Genomic DNA, 18,574 nt, shown 5'->3' on the forward strand with positions numbered 1-18,574 from the left:
AGAAGATATGCAGAGAAAAATTATTTATTTTCCTGGTACTAATCTTGTTCTTAATTTCCCATTCCCGGTGATAGTGGTTTGAGGGCAGGTGGTAGAGAAACTTTCCAATTTTAGATCACTCATTTTCTTCTTGTTTAAAAGTATTTCTTTCAAGTAAATGTTCAGTCAACTCAGATTTCAAATTCTCTATCAGAGGTTTTTTCTCCCTGTTAAGTAAGGGGAAATTTCTCTTTCCATCCCCAGGATCTTGGGGAGGGATTTCTGCTCTGAAGGCTGTACTTGGAATCATCCCTGGACTCCCTGAGGTGTCCCTCCTCAGCCTGGTCTCTAGCCATCCTTTGTGGACTGAGACATGAGTGGCCCTGGCTAGTGGTTAGGGCACTCTGTGGACATACAGCGTTCTGGACTTGGGATTTTGTGTTGCCTTTATATCCAAGATTCTCTGCAACCGGCCGGAGTCTTTGAGGTTTCCCTCAGATACCCTCCTCTGCAGTTACCATCTCTACTCTCAGGCCTTGATGGACAGGGCACCTTAACAAAATCAAGGTTTCTCCGAGAGGTCTTCATTTCCCCCGGGGAAGTGTGACACCAGCACTAGTTGTTTCTGAATTCTCCAGTCTTATGTATCTGGGTGTTCTATCTTCTTTAGGTTCGGTTCTGGTGGGGGAGGAGGGTCACTCCATCTGCCTTCTTTTCCCTTTATTTTTTCCTCTTTCTGAGCTCTTCCTGCAAGCATCTAAATGTTTTTTTTTTCCTTCCTATGTGGTGGGAACTTACCCTGTAATTTGCTGCTCTGTGGTGGTTCCTGGACACCTCCCCCGCTGTACCGAAATGTTAAAGTGTGCAAATCCTTTTAGACAGGGGTCCCAACCCCGCCGGCCGCGGCCCTGTTAGGAACTGCGTCGCACAGCAGGAGGTGAGTGGCGGGCTAGTGAGTGAAGCTTCATGTGCTGCACCCCGTCGCTCCCCATCGCTCACATTACTGCCTGAACTATCCTCCTGCCCCCCCACCCCGTCCCTACCCCCTCCTCCACAACATAGAAAAATTGTCTTCCGTGAAACTGGCCCCTGGTGCCAAACATGTTGGGGACCGCTGCTTTTAGATGTTTACTTTTCCTCTCAAAAATTGTAGCTTTGGGCTTCCCTGGTGGCGCAGTGGTTGAGAGTCCACCTGCCGATGCAGGGGACACGGGTTCGCGCCCCGGTCTGGGACGATCCCACATGCCGCGGAGCGACTCGGCCCGTGAGCCATGGCCGCTGAGCCTGCGCGTGCGGAGCCTGTGCTCCGCAACGGGAGAGGCCACAACAGTGAGAGGCCCGCGTACCGCAGGAAAAAAAAAAAAAAAAAAAGTAGCTTTTACAAACAAAAAATAAATACTTACTTTATGATTTCAGTATGGAATTTAGCAAAGCTTAGACTCAAAACTGAGCAGAACTACAGGTTTCTCAGATGTATTCAGCCATAGTTTTAGTGGGTGGGGGAATCAAGAGACAACAAGAAAAGAGAAATTACTTGAAACAAAAATACCCTGGGACAATTAGGAATGAAGATTATGAAGGATAAAATCAAACAGGCATACCCTCTAACAAATTTTTTCTCCATTGTATCTAAGAATGTAAAAACCACTTCTTTGTTGGCCTTCTCAAGACTTAATACAATATTCTTCAAACTTACTGAGTTTCCTTCCCTGTGTAAACCTAGCCTTCTAAATGGGCATTTATAATTTTACCTTTTTGAAGCAATCAGCTCTTACAGTTGTGCTTCTAATCCTCTAATCATCACTGCAGGAAACATTTTATATTGTGATAATTTAAAACAATATCTCCTTTAGAGGCTTCCTGGTGTCAACTAGATTCTTTAAGAAATAGATCCTTGGATTTATAACTAAAGTTAAAATCAGTAAACATGTAATTTTGCTCCAGTGTAGACATCCTGATTTCAGGTTTAAACTTAGGGCTGCTTCTTGAAGAGAGTCTTCATTTGCTAACCGATTTCTTGTAACCTGGTCAAAACCAGTTGAACATTGTAATTCATGAGTGAAGGTCCCAACCACTTCTTTCATCCTCAACTCCCTTACTCCCCATTCCCTTGCTGATGTGTATTAGAATACAAAGCGTTATCATTACTGCCCTCATTTAGAAGAGTTGCCAGGAAAAGCACTTGCATTATTTTCATGAGATACCCAATAGTTCTTTCCATCGATATTTATTCAACACGCACAGGGAGATTTACAACTGCCTAACACGAAGTATGGTGCTGGAGTACACACCTCTCTCTGATCCAATCACAAAGGTGACCAAGCTACAGGAAACACTTTGATTTTAAAATAAATATGTATCTATGGCCCTTACCATCACTTTGAGTCTTTAATAAGCTTCAGCATCAGATGAACATTTTGAAGGGCATCATATTATAAATTTACCATAAAATAGATGTACAGTAATAACAATATAAAGAAAGAATACTTTTAAGCCTCCCACCACTGATCAAGCATGCCTGTTTAGTTGCTCTGTTTCTCCTCCAGTCTGGATGTGTTTTTTTTCTAATCTATCCATATTTTGTGTCTAATTTTTTTATGACCTATGGGTCACACGTACAACACAGCTGCCCAAGCCTCAGGTTGCTTTCTGCAAGTCAACCAGGGACCAGAGCAGAGACTCATGTGAAAAGCTCATTGTGAGAGTTCTTGAATAAATCATATATGAATGAACACACTCACGAATCAACTAAAAGTAAAGTTTTTCCTCAGTGATACATTGGCATGAGGAAGAAGGAGCAGAAGATGATTTGATTTATCACATTTATAAGAAATTAATTTTAAATGGGATTATAAATCTCAATTAAATGACATATAATTAATAGCCCCGACCTACTTACCAGTGCTACGGAAATGCCCTAGTTTTTGTGGAATAAAGGCATTTATATTCTACTTCGGTATTTTTCTGCCTCAGTACTCTACTGCCAGCCCACCTCCTAACCCTTCTTCCTCTCTGGAGTAACGTTTTCCCAAGAGCCAAGCTTGTTCTGTTTTGCTCTTCAAAGATATTCCTACTTTGATACTGGCTCATTACAGGCCTAAAAAAAACATCAATAGGGAATATTCTAATAGGGCCATTAACTTTTGGTTGTTTGTTATTTAATTTAGTAGTAAACTAGATAATCAGAAATCCACATGTATGGACAGCATGAATTGTGACAGTAATTACTTTAGATATGGTCTAAAGGCTTTGCTCTGAATCCTTTATTCTTTTGTTTATAATCCTTCACAGTGCTCTAATTTCATCATATAATTATAGTGCTGCAGAGCACAAAGAGATGAAATTTATGTACTTATTATTTTCCATTTTGATCACACTGGCTGATTAATACAAGAATACTGGCTATACACCTGTAGAAGTCAGTTTACAGTTTACCAGCAGTGACAGAAGCTGGGAGGCTGGATTCTGTTGGCCTTTCAGTGCCTGTGAGCTGTTGAATTAATTTTTATTTATTCATCACTATTTAAAAAAAAATCTTGAATGAGCAGTCTAGTTTACACATTTGAACTGTAGATTGATTGCCGAATGTCAGAGATCTATTGTATTCAGTTCTCAAGTCAATATGATTGACTGTCAAGGTGATTTCAATGACAAGTCACTGAAAAGAAATATATATGCCTTAAAATATTGACTAGTTTCTATGAAAGTTCATGCCAGGATCTTTATTTTTGGGGTAATAATTATTATTAAAGTTAATTGCATTGTAGGGTTGAGTGGAGGCCGGAGCTAGATTATTCGGTCTTTGTGAGGCTTGGTTTGTTTCTATAATATTGTTAAGAGCAAGGGCCTTGGACAGACCACTTGGGTTTCAAACTTGTTTCTTTCAGTTTCGAACTGTGTGAGCTCAGTTTCCTTGTCTGTAACAGGAGGACTCCAATTCTACCAGAGTCACCGTGTTGCGCAGCTCCTCAGACATTGTATTCTAATGAATGTGCCACCTGGAATTCTGGGGCAGGGAGCCTGTTCCTCTATCTCAGCAGGTTGTCCTGAGGATTAAATGAGTAAAGTGCTTAAAATATTGTCTAACTAAGCACTCTATAAGTGTTTGCTATTATTATCCTTTGGGTAAAGGTGGTTTTACTAATGACTTGGACACCTTAAAAATTAATAGCGCATTCTAGTTCTAATTTTAATGATATCTAATAACTTTTCCCCAAAACTACTTCTAGGTACTGGCACTTGTTCTAATAAATAAGTTTCCAACAGGCTAAATTAGGCTCTTCAATCCTAGAAAAATACTGTATTGCAGTGCTGTACTAGGCTATATTGGAGCCTGAGACAAAAAGAACAGAGTAATACTGATCCCATCCTTATTTTAAAAATTAATATTTTGTTTATCATAGACTTTTTTGCATTAAAAAATATATATTGCATTGGGACTTCTCTGGTGGCGCAGTGGTTGAGAGTCCACCTGCCGATGCAGGGGACGCGGGTTCGTGCCCCGGTCCGGGAGGATCCCACATGCCGCGGAGCGGCTGGGCCCGTGAGCCATGGCCGCTGAGCCTGCACGTCCGGATCCTGTGCTCCGCAACGGGAGAGGCCACAGCAGTGAGAGGCCCGCGTACCGCAAAAAGAAAACAAAAACAAAAAATATTGCATTGAAATATTATTTGTCTTAATTACTGAATTTTTAGCTTTCTGCCTGCCCCCCACCCCTCACTGCCTTATATTTTGCGTCCAAGATGAATGCCTCACTCACTTCACCCATTTCACCCCAGTTCTGGCCCTGCTATTCTGACTTCATCTGCTGTAATGAAAACAGTGTTCCCAATTTACATGTGGTTGGCACATCACCATTCTCTTGCTGACTCAAGGAGCAGGCTGTAGTAGCCAAATCTAAATCTAGATCCTGGAAACTGACCCTTAGAATGTCGTTGCTGCTAAATCTCATTTTTTTTTTTTCTACTTACAAGGTAACTTAGATAATCTTAGTTTATGGAATCTTTACATTTCAAAACAAGTTTTGTACTCGCTTGAAAACATGGTCAGGCAATTTAGTCTTAAGAGCGAAATGAACACAAAATAAGTGTGACACCAAATCAGAGTACCATAGGGCAGCCACGTAAATGGTAATTATCCTAAAATCAAGGGAGAAAGAGAGTGGGGTGGAACCCAAGGGGAATTTTTTTTTTTTTTTGCAGTACGCGGACCTCTCACTGCTGTGGCCTCTCCCGTTGTGGAGCACAGGCTCCGGACGCGCAGGCTCAGCGGCCATGGCTCACGGGCCCAGCCGCTCCACGGCATGTGGGATCTTCCCGGACCGGGGCACGAACCTGTGTCCCCTGTATCGGCAGGCGGACTCTCAACCACTGCGCCACCAGGGAAGCCCTCAAGGGGAATTTTTTACCAGTAGTATTAAGAGAACCACAGTTAGTCAAATGAGCCACTTGGTGGAAGAAAAGGCATAAGGTGTCTCTTTATTTACTGATGATGAGGTTCACCATGCTGGCGAAGTACACAGGAACTTAGTACCCCATGTGTTGATGAGGAGCATGAACTAAAAACCACATACAAGTTTGGAATCAGATAAATGTTGAGTTGGACTCCTGCTTGGTCATCTGTTAGCTGTGCAATTTGGGCAAGGTACTTAAATTCTCTGAGCCTTAATATGCCTACGACACCAGACTGTCATGAGAAATAAGAGTCTATGTAAGTAGCTAAAAACGCATGGGGCCCATAGCAGGGTCTTCATGGGTGATTACTCATGCTATTATGATTCACATTAATATTATATCAAGCAACATACTAGCTAATCAAGGAATAAGGAGACAGCCAAATGATTAGGCGTGAAGAGGAGTATACGTATCCATATAACCACCTGAGAGCTGGACAGCCTAGCGTCAGATCAGCATCTATGTGCTGATGCGCCCAGCCCTCTTAATTTCTAAATAAAGCAAGAAAATGGTGCCAAACAGATAAGAATACATGGATCCAGCCAGGCTTCTGGTTGCCCAGGAGTGCCCGGAGCCTTCAGCAAACCAGTAGAGAAAGAGAGAGAGAATTGCTCTTCCAGAGAGGGAAAGGGGTTGGGACATGGGCTGGTGCAGTGCAGAAAATAGAGGGAAGGAGCTGATGACAGTATTACTTGGGAGAAGATGACTGCAACAGGCCTTTATTACACACAAGCCTCAGCACATTCTTATGGTAATGATTTGTAGGCTGGTGCTGTTCATCTTAAGTTGCTGAAAGATACTTACGTTCTCATCTTTATTTTCTCAAACTAATGTTTATTTTTAAAAATCTCTTCTTCCATCCTCATTCTGTAGTACAAGTGAGTAAAAAAATTATCTTGTAGTGGATTTGGGACTTTTCAGAGCCCAGATAACATTTCAGGGCATTTTCCTTTTCCGAGTCCTTAGAGAAAACATACCTGGTAACCAGTGCTTATACAATGTCTAGGAACCTGACCGAATCATTTAAAAAATGTAGCCGTCTGGATATTTGGTCTAGGATGCTCAGTAAAACAAAAAAATTCAACTATTGGTTCTTCCTTCATTGAAATGCATAAACTGAGTATGTCTTTCAATAACTTATAAACATAGGTTTAGACTGATCTCCATAAGGAAGAAACATGAGAAATTACATGACTTCATTTGCTTTTTCTTATCGACTAATTGAATTTTCCAAGCAACCGAGAAATTTAAGCATATTGTCATCCTCCAAAGCAAGGAGATCCCATTCTCATTTCTCTCCCAGAATTGTGAAGCATTTCCCCCCTTCCATTCATGGGCTAGCTGAGATACCTAGATGCAATATTCATTGAATCCTAGACACCAAAGTCAGTTTTCCTTGGGTTATATGTGAGTTAGGTCTTTGTATTTTTTATTTTAGTGAATTTTTCTTGGCAAAGACCCTGCTCTTCCTGGGAGCTGATTGAGCTTCCGCAGAGCCAATGTGTTTCTCAGTTCTCCAATTTAAATGCTGCCAAAAATTTCCTAATGTGTGCCATGAGAAATTCAGCAGCACATAAAATGCCATTCATTAAAATAAACAGTTAACTAAGCAACCCTTGGCAAAAGACACAACCCATCTGACATTTGAAGCACTTGGGACCTTCCAAAGGAAATAATTAAAGAATGCTTTAAGAAGAAATACCCCCTGCTTAGCAGTCATAATTGAAAAATCACAGTTCCCAACCTGGAGTCTGTATACTTTTTAGGGTCTTTAAAATTAGAAATGAAGAACAGTTACGAATGCTTATTATGTCAACAAACCCGGAAAAGACTACGTATTTACCCACGCTTAGCACAAGCTAAATAAAACAACTATTTGCATAGGCTATAATTCGATCAGCTCCGTGGGATTACAGAAGCTATCTCATTTTTTCATATAGATGGCGTTGATAAATTTAAGAAAATCAAACAATTCCTTAATAAATACTATTTGTTTAGTAGAGGAAATCTCTCAAAATGTATAGTTCATGGGAGATAAATAGAGTTATGAAATTTGGGAAGTAGTCATGTAAACAAGATTTGAGGGTGATTATTTCACAGAATGCTTCTTTGCTTTTTAGAGAAGTAGTCACTTATTTACTTAGATGACGACAAGCTCTCCCCTCTAATAGTTTAAGATCTTACACATTGAAGACTGTACTAGTAACAATAATGGCTACTCTTTATTTACTCAGTGCCCAAGACCAAGCACATAATACTGTATGTGCTTAAATAACACTACAAAATGAGTATTAACCTCATTTGATAGAGAGGGAAACTACTTCAGAGAGACTAAGGAACTTGCCCAAGGCAGTGTAGCTAATTAAGTAGCAGAGCAGAGCTGTTTGAATCTATATCCATATGAATCTATAGCCATATCCATATCCATGTCTGTATATCATACAGTGCATTGCCTTCATCAGATAATATTAAAACTACGGAGAGATTTACACAAAATTTATCAGGAACAAGTCTACTTTGCAAAATCTTTTCATCTCGGGTGCTAAAAACAACAGCTTTGGCTGCCTTAAATGTCAGCTTCCTCTGTTTTCTTTGAGGTTTCTCAGGTAGAGGCATGACTGAGAAGTAAAGGCTGGCATCCGTAGCAAGAAAGGGGACTCATACAGCTTGAGTGCTCACCAATTAGATAAGCAGCACTTGAAATCTCAGGTCCAGGAGGCTTAATTGAGTCCCACAGTTTTTATTGCTGAAGGGAATTTAACTACCATAAAAACAGTCCCATGGAAAGAAAACCAAAAAAATTATATATTCCTGGCTGTGGAGACAGGCATTCAGATTCTGCCTTGTCCACTACTTACTGGCTCCATACTTACTAGTTGTGTGTCTTTGGACAAGTGGCCTTTCTTCTTGAAGGGAGGCACATTAAAGTGGAGCCAGAGGGCACTTTGCTTTCTCCTGCACTGACAGTCATTCACCTGGTCCTCCAAATATCTCTGATGGACTGGTGACCCACTCCTGGTATTTTACTCCAAGAAGTTCTGCCAGGACCTTGTAATTATTGTGAAAGAATTGGTGTGCTTAAAACTGCATTCACTGTTTCTTTTTTTTTCTGATTTTCTCTCTATAGTTGTGTATCTACCCTCCAGCTAACAAATAATGTAATTTTCTGGCATGAGGCCAGATTCACTGATATGTTAAACTCAAAATTATTATAATCACTTATGAATAATAACTTTACAAATAATTATAATAACAAGTATGTAATTCTAAGCAAGGTATAACTTCCTTTTGCTATTCAAGTCTCTTTAAGTGAGTTTGAATAAATAATTTTGCCACCAGCTTTGACTTACTACATTTTAGAAAGCTAGATCAGAACAACCTCAATAGTTCTGTTGTATATATTTATCTTATCCATGCATAAAACAAGAACCTCTGTATGATACAATGTGTAAACATTATTAGAATAATTAATGTAAATGGTTTGGTAGGAGGGGCATAAGATATATTAGAACATATTATAAAGCTATAATAATTAAATGAAGTAGAACTGGATCAAGAAAAAAAGAAACATCAATAAAACAGAATGGGGGACTGCTCTGGTGGCACAGTGGTTAAGAATCTGCCTGCTAATGCAGGGGACGCGGGTTCGAGCCCTGGTCCAGGCAGATCCCACGTGCCGCGGAGCAGCTAAGCCCCTAAGCCACAACTACTGAGCCTGCGCTCCTAGAGCCTGTGCTCTGCAACAAGAGAAACCACCACAATGAGAAACCCTCGCACTGCAACGAAGAGTAGCCCCCTCTCGTCGCAACTAGAGAAAGCCTGTGCACAGCAACGAAGACCCAATGCAGCCAAAAATAATTAATTAAAAAAACAAACAAAAAAACAGAATAAGATGCTCAGGAACAGAACCTTGTATAGGTAAGAATTTACCCTCCTACACTGTTGGTGGGAATGTAAATTGGTATGACCATTATGGAGAACAGTATGGAAGTTCCTTAAAAAACTAAAAATAGAGCTCCCATATGATCCAGCAATCCCACTTGTGGGCATATATCTGGAGAAAACCATAATTCAAAAAGATACATGCACCCCAATGTTCATTGCAGCACTACTTACAATAGCCAAGAGATGGAAGCAACCTAGATGTCCATGAACAGAGGAATGGGTAAAGAAGATGTGGTAGATATATACAATGGAATATTAGTCAGCCATAAAAAGAAGGAAATAATGCCATTTGCAGCGACATGGATGGACCTAGAGATTGTCATGCTGAGTGCAGAAAGTCAGACAAAGAAAGACAAATATATGATATTGCTTATATGTGGAATCTAAAAACGGGATACAAATGAACTTATCTACAAAACAGAAATAGAATTACAGATGTAGAAAACAAATGTATAGTTACCAGGGATAAGCGGGGGGAGGGATAAATTGGAAGATTGGGATTGACATATACACAGTACTATATATAAAATAGATAACTAATAAAGACCTACAGTATAGCACAGGGAACTCTCCTCAGTACTCTGTAATGGCCTATATGGGAAAAGAATCTAAAAAACAGTGAATATGTGTATATGTATAACTGATTCACTTTGCTGTACACCTGAAACTAACACAACATTGCACATCAACTATATTCCAATAAAATTTTTTTTAAAAAAGTGATAGTAGATTCAGATGTTGAAACTTTGGCATATCCAAAAGAACATACACTGGTATACCATGTCATTGTGAATCAGTGGGGAAAGGACAGAGTCTATATAGTAAATGGTATTCATGCATATAGTGAAAATATACTAAATGGTACATTATACATATGGCCACCCCCTCAGAAAAATGTAAAATTAAATGATGGAGGGAGCTTCACTGAGCTCATGAGGCTAGAGATGTAGAAGAACATGAGTTGGTTAATCTAGACATAACATTCAGTGCCATCATTTTGTTACTGTCAATCAGTTTGAAGATACCAGTTTTGGTTGATAGGAAGATAGTTTCCCTTGGGAAAAAAATAGTGGCTACTTTCCCCTCATTGAGACTAACAGATGATTTAAAAGTTTCTGGATAAAGCAGACATGCATTGCCCCTATTAGCAGCATCTGCTGGCTTGGAATAGAAGCTTTAAACCCTAATTTATGGTGCGTTACATTCTGCAAGATCATGAAAGACTGTTGCTGAAAATATCTTCATCATTTAGTTGCAAAATAACAGTAAACATTGCAAGTTTATTGTTTCTAGTTAACTTTTTCAGTGTCTTTCTAAATTCCATTAGTGGGGGAAATAACAGCAAGATGTTTTCCCCTCAGGACTTTTATTTTTATATTTGAGCAGCAGCTCATTGTGAAGCTAACACAGTTTTAAAGTTAGAATTGCCTTTAAATCAGTTACAGTTCCCTTTCTGCCATGTTGCAGAAAAGACAGCTGCTCTTCGTTTGTAATTGCTTAAGGGCCTCTGATGATCCTGTGCCTGAGGTAGAGATAGTTCATTGTTCTGTTTATTTAATTTTTTTAGCAGAGGTTTTTGAAAAGAGTCCTGAACAGTGAAGTCCCCAATACTTGTTCATGATCAGAGCTTGATGCCCACTAGAACAGTTCCTTAGCTTATCTCAGCTTCATTTTACTCATCTGCAAAAGAGAACTGATCTAGTTTTCAACCTTTTTTTTTGAGTCAGCATCTCAAATCTCACATTACTGACAATCATTGTTCATTTTTGCTATATACATATATTTTTTTCCCAAAAGGCATTACTGATTTATTGCATATTTAACGTGAGAAAAAGAGACATTCTTGTTTAATGGAACTCGAGTTCTTTTGCCACACACCCATATGCCACTGAAAGCTTCATTAAATAGAGCTGTTACCCCAGGGACAATGCAGTCTTTTAGCTCCTACGGTTAACTTGTACAGATGGTACCCAGTGTTGTCTGCCGACTTGAGGCAGTTCACTGATGGTGGAATGAGGGAAGGACAAGCAAGAGGGTTTTTCTTTTTCTTCTTCTTTTTATGAATAAGATGTATTTGGTCATGCTTAATTGGAACTAAGCAAAAAAAATTTATTTCCCTATATTGCTTAAATGAAATATTTTTTCTCTTTAAATTTCAACTAATTTTTGGTGTCAAATTAAATGTCATATGCCTTTATTGAGAAATGATGTTATTGGTGTCTGTTTTCATGTTCCATAATTAGTTTATTACTATATTATAAAAAATGTATTTTGGTATGGGGAAATTTTCAATTTAGTTGAACATTTTATCTGCACATAATCTCTAAATAGAATTAGATAATGAGACAAAAACCACCAAATCTTCCCCCCCCCAAAAAAAAACCCTTCTTATCTTCCAAAATGCCTTATGTAAATCTCCTTAAGATTGAGTTTCCTCAATGCTGTCTTCTTTTTAAAGAGGTATTGAGCTACTTTGTACAGGGCTTGTACATCTCCTACACTTTCCTTCCCATTTCTACCCTTTCTCTGATCCACTCCGAATACATAAGTCCCTGCACCTGGATGCATATCTGCCTCGATGGACATATTCAAATTACATATGAAAACTTCTGTGGTGTGACATTCTCAGAAATTCTAAAATCCTATTAGTCCCTTGATGAGTTAAGTTCAACAAACTTTTTTTTTTTAATCTTTTTATTATAAGCAAGTTCTGTGCTAGGCGCTCAGTGTAAGAAAGTAACTAGCTTAAGAAACTTGATCTTGGGTAGATGATAGGACAATAATGAGTACAACGATTAAAACAATGCGATCATCATGCCCCTTGCCTCTACCCTGCTTTTATAATTATCTCTTCATGGTGGCAGGAACACTAAGGAAAGTCTGTTTAATTTTTTTTAATCTTAATTGTAAAGGACTCTTTTTTTGGTTTTTTCTTTGGCTACTAGCCCTTCCTTTGGAATGTGCGAAGCTTATAAGGGCTAAAATTTGTTTTTAGCCAAGACTTTTTTTTTTTTTTTTTTTCCGGTGCGCGGGCCTCTCACTGTTGTGGCCTCTCCCGTTGCGGAGCACAGGCTCCGAACGCGCAGGCTCAGCGGCCATGGCTCACGGGCCCAGCCGCTCCGCAGCATGTGGGATCTTCCCGGACCGGGGCACGAACCCGTGTCCCCTGCATCGGCAGGCGGACTCTCAACCACTGCGCCACCAGGGAAGCCCTAGCCAAGACATTTTTGACCCTAGACATTGAGTAAGACCATTTATATATTTTAGCCAAGAACTTTCTAATTTTTGAAATTATTAAATATTTGTATTTGATATATAAATATATTGTGTTTAATATACATGTGTTTAACGTATATAAATATATGCCCGTTTATATTTTGGTGTGTATATGGTATATATACATATGTATTGTCTACTTATCTATCTAGAGATGTACAATCTATTCTAATTTACGTATATTTTTTTCTGAACATTAGTGATAGCGGGTTTGACATGTATTACATTTAAACACATTTACATTGGGAAATGTGTAAACTCTGTGTGTGTATGTGTCTGTGTCCACATATAGTTTACACATACATATATAGCAAATATTCAAGAGAAATTAAACTGGTGTATTCTCAGTGGTCCATATTTTATTGGACTGAACATGTGCACAGGGAAGTGATTAAAATTGCATTTTCTGCAGTACCTTACCTAACAAGTACTTACCTGATTAAATTGAAAGTGTGGGGTTTGAAAAATCATTTCAAAATAATAAATAAGTTAATGTTAGGGATGAAAGTTGTGATGCAGTTTATGTCCTTTTCCCAGCTGCTTCTTATCTAGGTCATGGCAAAACAAATGCCATTACTTCCTACTTGCCTGAGTGGTCCTTATACTGTTCACTTACTGGCTAACTCTTGGTTGTACTTTGAAATGAGCACACTGCTTTAAGTAGATGGTACATGGACAGATCACAGATAGGAAAAAAGAAGAATTGAATTTGGATATTTGAAATATTCTGACTTTTTCTTAATAGAAGAAAAGCATTAAGTGCATTTAAAACAAATAAAAAGTAAAACTAAAACAGTCTCCTTAAATTAATTCTTAAACCTCCTGGACTTTTAGAATATAGTCTGTCCTCCCTATCTGTGGGTTCTGCATCCACAGATTCAACCAACCAAGAATGGAAAATACTCAGGGAAAAAAAATACCAGAAAGTTCCAAGAAGCAAAACTTGAATTTGCCATGCACTGGCAACTTTTTGCATAGCATTTACATTGTATCAGGTATTACAAGTAATCTAGAGATGATTTAAAGTATATGGGAGGATGTATGTAAGTTATATGCAAATACTATGCCATTTTATATGAGACTTGAGCACCTTTGGATTTTGATATGGGGTAAAGTGGGAGTGTCCTGCCATAGATACCGAGAGAGAGGACGGTGCGTCTACATATGTATACATATTTGTATATATAATATCCTAAATGACATACCTGTTTAAAACAACATTATAGTCCTAGAAACAGAGAAATAAGCCCCTCTGCCTAAACTGGGCTTGAAAAGACGTTTTAATCAATGGTCACATGAAAAAATTCCTCTGCTTAATTGTGATATTTGATTCATTTAGAGAGATTTTAATCAGGACAAATGGAAAGAAAATACTGTTGTTTTTTTTGAGAACAGCCCATGTAATTTATAACAGGGTCATTCTTTTTGCATGGTGGCAAGTAGCTGTTTGATTGTGAATCTCCTACTTAGCAACTGCTATCAAAAACTCAGTGAAATTTCCTGCTGAGACAAAGACGAAGTTTGAAGTTAACGTCATTAGATATTCAAAAGGAGTATTAGACACGGTCACGATGAAAGACATTCAGTGATCTCTGTACACATGTACTGATAAAATAGGATAATGTTACCTATTTCCTAGGTTGCTCGTGACGAATAAACATATAATACGTGTAAGTATCTTGTAACATAGCCTGGCAGAAAGTAAACCCTCCATACATCGGAATTGATTTCTTCTTGAAGTGTCGGGGTGGGTAGTTGTTGTTCGATGACATAAAACCCCTCTCACGAGTGAAAGCGAAACTCTCGGGATCACCAGCTTCCTGTATATAATTTCTGGCTGAGAAACCTCATCTGCAAAGAAAGCCTTCACTGTACTTCAAACTACAATAGGGCTATCAGAATAAAAAAGAAACTTCGAATCTGCTTTGATCTCTTTGATCCTACTGTTTGCAGCTCTATTAATTACTTTAATACACTGACCAATCATCTACCATGTGCCTTGTTAGCTGTTACCCTTGTTACAACATTAAGATTGTACAACTCCATTAAGTCAATGTAAGAATGATAATATTGTTATTCATAATGATAACAGCCACATTAATAAGAGCAACTACTATTTACTTGAGTGCTTACTCTGTGCCAGGTCCTGTTCTTAGCACTTTAACTGAACCTATTGTTCATTTTTTACAATAACCCTAATGTGGTAGATGTTATTATCCCAATTTACAGATAATATTGAGCCTTTTGCAAGGTTGAAGGACTTCCACAAAGTCACAGGATGGCAAGAGGGTGAGCTGGAGTTCTCTCTGAAAGCTGAATTGAGAACCAGATTCCTAGGCCTCACTTGTGATTGCTTCCAAGAATGAAGGAGAAAACCAAGACTCAGATTAAAAGGAGTCACTCATGTTCTCTCAGGGAGGGTCATGTCAGAGTCAATATCTCTGCAGAGAACTCCGACTCTGACTTCAGTGATTATTTTACCACCCCTCCTACTCTCATAGTTAACATATGAAAAGTCTGATCAATGCCTGTTAATTAATTAAATTAATTCAAGAGCCCCATTAAGACTTCTAAGCTAAAACATATTGATAACAACAACAACAAAGGTCGTGATCTGAGTGGCAGATATCTTCCTACTGATCTGCTTATTTCACACATACTCACCTCCTGTGGAAAGAGATTTATCTATCAGCCACCAGTTCTTCAGTACCATCTGTACAAACCTTAGATAGATAGAATCCTTGAGGCATGCCTGTGTACCTGAAGATGAGGTGAACATTCTCTTTGCTAATGGAATACGGGTTTCAATACATCTCAGAATAGGGAACGATATCCTGGCATCAAAACCACAACTGTGAAAAGCCAGATAAAGAGAAGGAACAATAGGGCATCTTTTACCTCTTCCCCAAATCACAGAGATTGAGGGGAAAAAAGCTCAAGGATTTATGGATTTGACATGCCTTTCCTTTTTAGATGTCTGTTTTAGAAATTAAGAAACCGAGACAGAGAGAGGTTAGGCAGCCTGACTTAGGTAAAAGCTTTGTGATTAAACTAAGTCTGTATCCAGACTACCAAACTTCTGTTCTTTAGCCTACTTACTCCTCCTGCCTTTTTAGGACTATTATCAAGATCAAATAAAATACTCAGTGACTGTTTACCTCAGATTTCCAGCCTGGGCATATAAAAACACAAACATACTACTCCTTTTCTTGCCCATTTAAGTGTGAGTGACATTTTGAAAATTCTAACAAATGTTGGAAGAAAGGGAAAGATCAGCATAGCAATGTGTGGAAATTGTATGGCAGCTAAAAGACAACAAACAAAACCCAGCAAATAAATAACAAAAAACCCAAGATGCCTTTTATGTTTCTATTCCTTTGGAATTTATGATATAATTTCATGAAGCAGGGAAGTGAAATTCAACATTTTGAATTACTCTTCAAAGAAACTGAAAATCAGTATCCACAAAGAAATATTGATTCCATAAAAAGATCCAGGGCTTCCCTGGTGGCGCAGTGATTGAGAGTCTGCCTGCCGATGCAGGGTTCGTGCCCCGATCCGGGAAGATCCCACATGCCGCGGAGTGGCTGGGCCCATGAGCCATGGCCGCTGAGCAAAAAAGATCCAAATAGGTGTGCAATAATATCACCAATTGTTAAGATGATAAAGTGTAAGGAGATTTGTTGAAAGTTGAAACTATTAAATAAATTACAATTTTTAACATAAATAAGAAAAAAGATATATGAATAATTATATATGATTGAAAACCATATTACCTCAGAAAGAAGCAAAAAAAAAAGATTTGGAGTGCTTACTGGCTACTCCTTGTTATTATAATTGAACTATATTCAGGTCATATTAAGAGTAAGTCTAACTTTAGAAAAGTTGAGTGATTATGAAATCTGGGTCAGCTGAAGTAGTTGTGTAGATCTGACAGCTATCAGCCTGCCTATCCAATATTGCCTTTCTGTCTTCTAGAGTTGCCTTTCAAAGAATACAAAATAAGAAAAACAAACACACTGTGCTTCTCCTCAAGATAGTTCTTCTATGAAAATTATTCTACACCTGGAGAATTTTAAATCAGGTGTTTTTACTCTAAAAGTAGTTTACACCCCATAAAATGAGTTTGAAGGTGATAGGTCAACTTGCCATTTGTACGTAAGTTTCCACACTTTCCTAGAGAAATTAGCTAAAAATTATAGCTAGATTATGAGATGGGTCCACAATATTGCATTCTTGCATTCTGTTATATTTTAACTATATTTGTAAATATTGTTATTAATAATAGTCTATAATCTGGGAACTAGGTTAAAAAAAAAGTGAAGAAAGAATGTTATTCAACTCTCAGCAAGTATTTATTGGGTGTCCGCTCTGTGCCAGGTACTGATCTTGTTGTAAGGTTTTTGCCTGCATAAAGCATAAATTCTAGTGGAGATTCATACTCCCTTTTTGGGGTGAGGGGGTGGTGCATGGCTCACCCTAAGTATTGTGATCTAGGGAATCCTTACGTTTCTTCTCCATCTCCCTGAACCTCACTGAATCACCAGGGAACCCAATTCACTCATGAGATTATAAATCCCTCGCTGAAATTCTCACCTTCAATTGCCCTATCCCTACATGTTTTCAACTTTTTGGTAGCTGATGTGGGACTCATGAGGCAATATATCCTGCCTTATATCTACTTGCTCATGTCAGAAACATCCAATTCCATTGCTGTGGTTCTATTTCATGGTGATGTGTTAGCATTGATCACCATTACCATCTGCATCATTTGGGTCAGAAAATACTCATTCCTGATCAATATCTATGTCAAAGGAATATCCATATATTAAAATATAAATCACCAGGAAAAAATGAAAACCAATATGCAGGTTTAGGTAGCTCGAAAATCATGGTGAGAGGTTATAAAACTTGGAAAATCATCCAGGAAAAGCATTTTATCCACTACTGAAGATTCCCAAAGAAAGGCAATCCTAAATCAACTTTCCCAAGGCTTAATAGCTCTTTCTCTTTTCTAGGAAGTATGTTTAAGAATTAATCTAATTCCTTTTTGTTATTGCTTGAGTTCATTTTCCCTTCTTTTGTTGTCAATAGATGCTTGTTAAATCTTTATACATATTTGTTCAAAGAATAAGGGATATGGTATTCTTTATAATAATCCTTCTTCAAGATAAAGGTAAACTGAAACACCAGGACTAGCATTGAAAAGATGTGATTTATTTAGTTGGCATAAATCATGTAAAAAAACACCAATTATATGAGTGTGCTTAATTTCTAACCATTTTCTCATAATGGATTAATTTAGAACTAATATATCTGTGTCTCCTAGATGATAATAAAGAGATGATGATATTTATTATCATGCAGTTTGATGTAGTTGATGTTTATTAAAATCTTACAATGTGCTTGCCATTGGATTGTTTGCCATGTAGATTTCCTCACATGCATTTTCTTCTGTAATCATTATAACCATCCTGTAAAGTATTATGTCTCTATGAACAAAGCTCAGAGATCATACAGTTATGTAGTGCTAGAGATGGAATTTGAGCTCAGGGCGTCTGATACTGGAGCTTGCACTCTTAATCACTCTAAAAAATAAAGTATCCATTAACAAATCCTATCAGGAAATTAATCAGCCACACGATTGGCTCGATTGGTCATGGGTTTGGAAGAAATAACAGCTGTCTTGACCTGGTTAACTTGATAGCACTAATCAGACACAGGCTTATTTTTTCTGTTATGCAAGTATAGTTTTATACATGGATAAATGAATTCAGAAACTGACAGTGTTGGCTGCTGTGAAATTTCGAGTGCCTTCGTAAAAGCATTTAGATAGTAATCTGAACATAGATAACTAATTTATCCTTAAGTCTGTATGACATATCTTTTGGAAATGTAATTATCCATGGTATGGATTTTGT

At 38.2% G+C, this 18,574-nt stretch overlaps 1 protein-coding gene across 18 annotated transcripts in view; it reads left to right on the plus strand.

The window, feature by feature from the left end:
• The window catches only part of NRXN1 (neurexin 1), a 1,127,862-nt gene that overhangs the window by 489,043 nt on the left and 620,245 nt on the right, over nucleotides 1-18,574 (plus strand). The window lies entirely within an intron of this gene.

The sequence above is a fragment of the Phocoena phocoena genome, chromosome 14, assembly GCF_963924675.1.
Source record: "Phocoena phocoena chromosome 14, mPhoPho1.1, whole genome shotgun sequence".
NCBI lineage: Eukaryota > Metazoa > Chordata > Mammalia > Artiodactyla > Phocoenidae > Phocoena > Phocoena phocoena.